Raw genomic sequence first — 7,694 nt, 5'->3', positions numbered from 1 at the left:
TCAGGGTTGGGATGAAACCCACGACCTCCTGTAGACCAGGCGAGGTAGTCAACATCTTATAGCCACCGTGATGATGACAGAGAGAGACGCAGACTCCACATATACAGCAGCAGCAGGTGTCATCAGGGTTGGGATCGAACCCACGACCTCCTGTAGACCAGGCGAGGTAGTCAACATCTCCTAGCCACCGTGATGATGATGAGAGAGACACAGACCTCCTGTAGACCAGGCGAGGTAGTTAACATCTCCTAGCCACCGTGATGATGAGAGAGACACAGACCTCCTGTAGACCAGGCGAGGTAGTCAACATCTCCTCGCCACCGTGATGACGATGAGAGAGACACAGACCTCCTGTAGACCAGGCGAGGTAGTCAACATCTCCTAGACACCGTGACGATGAGAGAGACACAGACCTCCCGTAGACCAGGCGAGGTAGTCAACATCTCCTAGCCACCGTGATGATGATGAGAGAGACACAGACCTCCTGTAGACCAGGCGAGGTAGTCAACATCTCATAGCCACTGTGATGATGATGAGAGACACAGACCTCCTGTAGACCAGGCGAGGTAGTCAACATCTCATAGCCACCGTGATGATGATGATGATGAGAGACACAGACCTCCTGTAGACCAGGCGAGGTAGTCAACATCTCCTAGCCACCGTGATGATGATGAGAGACACAGACCTCCTGTAGACCAGGCGAGGTAGTCAACATCTCATAGCCACCGTGATGATGATGAGAGAGACACAGACCTCCTGTAGACCAGGCGAGGTAGTCAACATCTCATAGCCACCGTGATGATGATGAGAGAGACACAGACCTCCTGTAGACCAGGCGAGGTAGTCAACATCTCATAGCCACCGTGATGATGATGAGAGACACAGACCTCCTGTAGACCAGGCGAGGTAGTCAACATCTCCTAGCCACCGTGATGATGATGAGAGAGACACAGACCTCCTGTAGACCAGGCGAGGTAGTTAACATCTCCTAGCCACCGTGATGATGATGAGAGACACAGACCTCCTGTAGACCAGGCGAGGTAGTCAACATCTCCTAGCCACCGTGATGATGATGAGAGACACAGACCTCCTGTAGACCAGGCGAGGTAGTCAACATCTCATAGCCAGCGAGGCACCCATTGATTAACTGCGCATATTGACTGCACCACCACTCCCCACACACACACACACATCCCCCACTCCATACCGCATTGAGTACTCGTTTGAGGCTGAGTCGACCTAGGGGAGGCCGCGAAGCCTCATTAACAGACCGTCAGGAGCAATCGCTGTTAGCGAGTAGCACCCTCAAATATGACGTCACAAAGCTCTGCCCCACCCCCACCTCGTCACATGACGTCACAAAAAGTCAGACCCCCCCCCTCAAATATGACGTCACAAAGCTCTGCCCCCCCCCCCACCTCGTCACATGACGTCACAAAAAGTCAGCCCCCCCCCTCAAATATGACGTCACAAAGCTCTGCCCCCCCCCCACCTCGTCACATGACGTCACAAAAGTCAGACCCCCCCCCTCAAATATGACGTCACAAAACTCTGCCCCCCCCCCCTCGTCACACGACGTCACAAAAGTCAGACCCCCCCCTCAATATGACGTCACAAAGCTCTGCCCCCCCTTCGTCACATGACGTCACAAAAAGTCAGACCCCCCCCTCAAATATGACGTCACAAAGCTCTGCCCCCCACCACGTCACATGACGTCACAAAAAGTCAGACCCCCCCCTCAAATATGACGTCACAAAGCTCTGCCCCACCCCCCCTCGTCACACATGACGTCACAAAAAGTCAGACCCCCCCCCCTCTAATATGACGTCACAAAACCCTGCCCCTCCCCCCAAAAACCATATTTACATTTTGAAAATAAAAATGCTTCAAATCGCTTTAAACGATTATTGTCATTGTAGTGCGTATTTAATGCGGCTCTGCACTCTGATGTTGTAGGAGAAAACATTTATTACAAAGTCTATTTAATTAAGTAGAACGTGTTGTCTGTATTCATTTAAAGTTGCCCATTTTGATGTGACGTCACATTTCTCACCACCCCCCCTCGTCACATATTGCGTCACAAAAAGTCAGCCCCCCCCCCCCCTTCAAATGTGACGTCACAAAGCTCTGCCCCCCCCCCAAAAAAATAAAACATGCTTCGAATCGATTTCGATGTAAAGCTTTCGTGACTGCAGGGATTCATCTTCTTGGTTCTTTCGGTAAAGTCACGTAGAAGGGAAATAATAAAATAATAAAAAATAAAACATGATAAAATAATTCTCAGAATTATTTATTATGTTTTATTTTCATAATTTTATTACTTCCCTTCTACGTGACTTTACCGAAAGAACCAAGAAGATACTTCGAATCGCTTTAAACTATTGTTGTCATTGTGGTGCGTATTTAATGTGGCGCTGCACTCCGATGTTGTAGGAGAAAACATTTATTACAAAGTCTATTTAATTAAGTAGAACGTGTTGTCTGTATTTATTTAAATTGCACATTTTGATGTGACGTCACATTTCTCCCCCCCCTCCCCCCCTAGGTGCGTGACGTCATTTATGGACGGTCCTTTAAGCCGTTACCCCAATACATTTATTTATGAAGACACACTTTCTTTAGAAGAGTGGAAATGTAGCTATCGGCCAAGCAGTCACATTACTGAATAAAACATGCAGCTAGAGAGACATCCATCGGTTAGGAGAGCGGGATTCAACTTGATGTGAAGCGTTCGTGCTGTGTGTGTGTGTGATAAGCATGTTGTGTGTGTGCTAAGTATGTTGTGTGTGTGTGTGTGCTAAGCGTGCTGTGTGTGTTTGTGCTAAGCGTGTTGTGTGTGTGTGTGCTAAGAATGTTGTGTGTGTGTGTGTGCTAAGCGTGTTGTGTGTGTGTTAAGTATGTTGTGTGTGTGTTAAGCATGTTGTGTGTGTGTTAAGTATGTTGTGTGTGTTAAGCATGTTGTGTGTGTGTTAAGTATGTTGTGTGTGTGTGCTAAGCATGTTGTGTGTGTGTTAAGTATGTTGTGTGTGTGTGATAAGCATGTTGTGTGTGTGTTAAGTATGTTGTGTGTGTGTGTTAAGCATGTTGTGTGTGTGTTAAGTATGTTGTGTGTGTGTGTTAAGCATGTTGTGTGTGTGTTAAGTATGTTGTGTGTGTGTGCTAAGCATGTTGTGTGTGTGTGTGCTAGGCATGTTGTGTGTGTGTTAAGTATGTTGTGTGTGTATGTGTGATAAGCGTGTTGTGTGTGTGTGTGTGCTAAGCGTGTTGTGTGTGTGTGTGCTAAGCATGTTGGTGTGTGTGTTAAGTATGTTGTGTGTGTGTGTGCTAAGAATGTTGTGTGTGTGTGTGCTAAGCGTGTTGTGTGTGCTTGTGCTAAGCGTGTTGTGTGTGTGTGTGCTAGGCATGTTGTGTGTGTGTGCTAGGCATGTTGTGTGTGTGTGTGTGCTAGGCATGTTGTGTGTGTGTGCTAAGCGTGTTGTGTGTGTGTGTGCTAAGCATGTTGTGTGTGTGTGCTCTAAGCATGGTGTGTGTGTGTTAAGCATGTTATGTGTGTGTGTGCTAAGCATGTTGTGTATGTGTGCTAAGCGTGTTGTGTGTGTTTGTGCTACGCATGTTGTGTGTGTGTTAAGTATGTTGTGTGTGTGTGTGATAAGCTTGTTGTGTGTGTGTGCTAAGCGTGTTGTGTGTGTGTGTGTGCTAGGCATGTTGTGTGTGTGTGTGCTAAGCGTGTTGTGTGTGTTTGTGCTAAGCGTGTTGTGTGTTTGTGCTAAGCGTGTTGTGTGTGTGTGTGTGTGCTAGGCATGTTGTGTGTGTGTTAAGTATGTTGTGTGTGTGTGCTAAGAATGTTGTGTGTGTGTGTGCTAAGCGTGTTGTGTGTGTGTGTTAAGCATGTTGTGTGTGTGTGTGCTAGGCATGTTGTGTGTGTGTGCTAGGCATGTTGTGTGTGTGTGTGCTAAGAATGTTGTGTGTGTGTGTGCTAAGCGTGTTGTGTGTGTTTGTGCTAAGCGTGTTGTGTGTGTGTGTGCTAAGCATGTTGTGTGTGTGTGTGTGCTAGGCATGTTGTGTGTGTGTGTGCTAAGCGTGTTGTGTGTGTGTGTGCTAAGCATGTTGTGTGTGTGTTAAGTATGTTGTGTATGTGTGCTAAGCGTGTTGTGTGTGTGTGTGCTAAGCATGTTGTGTGTGTGTGTGCTAAGCATGTTGTGTGTGTGTGTGTGCTAAGCATGTTGTGTGTGTGTGCTAAGCATGTTGTGTGTGTGTGTGCTAAGCATGTTGTGTGTGTGTGTGTGCTAAGCATGTTGTGTGTGTGTGTTAAGCATGTTGTGTGTGTGTGTGTGCTAGGTATGTTGTGTGTGTGTTAAGTATGTTGTGTGTGTGTGTGTGTGCTAAGCATGTTGTGTGTGTGTGTGCTCTAAGCATGGTGTGTGTGTGTGCTAAGCGTGTTGTGTGTGTGTGTGCTAAGCATGTTGTGTGTGTGTGCTAAGCATGTTGTGTGTGTGTGCTAAGCATGTTGTGTGTGTGTGCTAAGCGTGTTGTGTGTGTGTGCTAAGCATGTTGTGTGTGTGTGCTAAGCGTGTTGTGTGTGTGTGCTAAGCATGTTGTGTGTGTGTGCTAAGCATGTTGTGTGTGTGTTAAGCATGTTGTGTGTGTGTGTGTGCTAGGCATGTTGTGTGTGTGTTAAGTATGTTGTGTGTGTGTGTGCTAAGCATGTTGTGTGTGTGTGTGCTCTAAGCATGGTGTGTGTGTGTGCTAAGCATGTTGTGTGTGTGTGCTAAGCATGTTGTGTGTGTGTGCTAAGCGTGTTGTGTGTGTGTGCTAAGCATGTTGTGTGTGTGTGCTAAGCATGTTGTGTGTGTGTGTGCTAAGCGTGTTGTGTGTGTGTGCTAAGCGTGTTGTGTGTGTGTGCTAAGCATGGTGTGTGTGTGTGCTAAGCATGTTGTGTTTGTGTGCTAAGCGTGTTGTGTGTGTGTGCTAAGCGTGTTGTGTGTGTGTGCTAAGCATGTTGTGTGTGTGTGCTAAGCATGTTGTGTGTGTGTGCTAAGCGTGTTGTGTGTGCTAAGCATGTTGTGTGTGTGTGCTAAGCATGTTGTGTGTGTGTGCTAAGCATGTTGTGTGTGTGTGCTAAGCATGTTGTGTGTGTGTGCTAAGCATGTTGTGTGTGTGGTGCTAAGCATGTGTGTGTGTGTGCTAAGCGTGTTGTGTGTGTGCTAAGCATGTTGTGTGTGTGTGTGCTAAGCATTATGTGTGTGCTAAGCATGTTGTGTGTGTGTGCTAAGCGTGTTGTGTGTGTGTGCTAAGCATGTTGTGTGTGTGTGTGCTAAGCATGTTGTGTGTGTGCTAAGCATGTTGTGTGTGTGTGTGTGCTAAACATGTTGTGTGTGTGTGCTAAGCATGTTGTGTGTGCTAAGCATGTTGTGTGTGCTAAGCATGTTGTGTGTGTGTGCTAAGCATGTTGTGTGTGCTAAGCATGTTGTGTGTGTGTGCTAAGCATGTTGTGTGTGCTAAGCATGTTGTGTGTGTGTGTGCTAAGCATGTTGTGTGTGCTAATCATGTTGTGTGTGTGTGCTAATCATGTTGTGTGTGTGTGCTAAGCGTGTTGTGTGTGTGTGCTAAGCATGTTGTGTGTGCTAAGCATGTTGTGTGTGTGTGCTAAGCATGTTGTGTGTGTGTGTGCTAAGCATGTTGTGTGTGCGCTAAGCTGGGTGACTTACCGCGGATTTCCGCGCGTCGCCCATGGCCGCCTGCCTCGTCTCTGCTCCTCCGGTGAACTGAGAATAGAAATAGAACAGCAGACGGTGGTGGACATGGTTGTTGATATTGTTGTTGACATGGTTGTTGACATTGTTGTTGATATTGTTGTTGACATCGTTGTTGATATGGTTGTTGACATGGTTGTTGACATAGATGACATGGTTGGTAAGGTTGTTGACATCGTTGTTCACATTGGTTGACATTGTTGTTGACATGGTTGTTGACATTGTTGTTGATATTGTTGTTGACATCGTTGTTGATATGGTTGTTGACATGGTTGTTGACATAGATGACATGGTTGGTAAGGTTGTTGACATCGTTGTTCACATTGGTTGACATTGTTGTTGACATGGTTGTTGACATTGTTGTTGATATTGTTGTTGACATCGTTGTTGATATGGTTGTTGACATGGTTGTTGACATGGTTGTTGACATGGTTGACATGGTTGGTAACGTTGTTGACATCGTTGTTCACATTGGTTGGTAAGGTTGTTGACATTGTTGTTGACATGGTTGTTGACATCGTTGACATGGTTGTTGACATTGTTGTTGACTTGGTTGTTGATATGGTTGTTGACATCGTTGTTCACATTGGTTGACATTGTTGTTGACATCGTTGTTGACATGGTTGTTGATATGGTTGTTGACATCGTTGTTGATATGGTTGTTGACATCGTTGGTAAGGTTGTTGACATGGTTGTTGACATGGTTGTTGACATGGTTGTTGACTTGGTTGTTGACATGGTTGACATGGTTGGTAAGGTTGTTGACATCGTTGTTCACATTGCTTGGTAAGGTTGTTGACATTGTTGTTGACATGGTTGTTGACATCGTTGACATGGTTGTTGACATTGTTGTTGACTTGGTTGTTGACTTGGTTGTTGACATCGTTGTTGACATCGTTGTTGACATGGTTGTTGACATGGTTGTTGACATTGTTGTTGACATGGTTGTTGACATTGTTGTTGACTTGGTTGTTGATATGGTTGTTGACATGGTTGGTAAGGTTGTTGACATTGTTGTTGACATGGTTGTTGACATGGTTGACATGGTTGGTAACGTTGTTGACATCGTTGTTCACATTGGTTGGTAAGGTTGTTGACATTGTTGTTGACATGGTTGTTGACATCGTTGACATGGTTGTTGACATTGTTGTTGACTTGGTTGTTGATATGGTTGTTGACATCGTTGTTCACATTGGTTGACATTGTTGTTGACATCGTTGTTGACATGGTTGTTGATATGGTTGTTGACATCGTTGTTGATATGGTTGTTGACATCGTTGGTAAGGTTGTTGACATGGTTGTTGACATGGTTGTTGACATGGTTGTTGACTTGGTTGTTGACATGGTTGACATGGTTGGTAAGGTTGTTGACATCGTTGTTCACATTGCTTGGTAAGGTTGTTGACATTGTTGTTGACATGGTTGTTGACATCGTTGACATGGTTGTTGACATGTTGTTGACTTGGTTGTTGACTTGGTTGTTGACATCGTTGTTGACATCGTTGTTGACATGGTTGTTGACATGGTTGTTGACATTGTTGTTGACATGGTTGTTGACATTGTTGTTGACTTGGTTGTTGATATGGTTGTTGACATGGTTGGTAAGGTTGTTGACATTGTTGTTGACATGGTTGTTGACATGGTTGTTGACATCGTTGTTGACATGGTTGTTGACATGGTTGTTGACATGGTTGTTGACATCGTTGTTGACATGGTTGTTGACATCGTTGTAGACATGGTTGTTGACATGGTTGTTGACGTGGTTGTTGACATTGTTGTTGACATGGTTGTTGACATGGTTGTTGACATGGTTGTTGACATCGTTGTTGACATGGTTGTTGACATGGTTTTGACATGGTTGTTGACATCGTTGTTGACATGGTTGTTGACATCGTTGTAGACATGGTTGTTGACATGGTTGTTGACATGGTTGTTGACATT

At 45.3% G+C, this 7,694-nt stretch overlaps 1 pseudogene; it reads left to right on the top strand.

The window, feature by feature from the left end:
• LOC133362952 (putative uncharacterized protein DDB_G0271606) overlaps positions 1–15 on the top strand; it is a 5,692-nt pseudogene extending 5,677 nt beyond the window's left edge.
• The last annotated feature ends 7,679 nt before the right edge of the window (positions 16–7,694 follow it).

The sequence above is a fragment of the Lethenteron reissneri genome, unplaced genomic scaffold (assembly GCF_015708825.2).
Source record: "Lethenteron reissneri isolate LAM-NWPU_2019-01 unplaced genomic scaffold, ASM1570882v1 scaffold_1638, whole genome shotgun sequence".
Classification (NCBI taxonomy): Eukaryota; Metazoa; Chordata; class Hyperoartia; order Petromyzontiformes; family Petromyzontidae; genus Lethenteron; species Lethenteron reissneri.
Note: the sequence above shows the minus strand (reverse complement) of the source record. Positions and strands in the feature narration are given on the sequence as shown.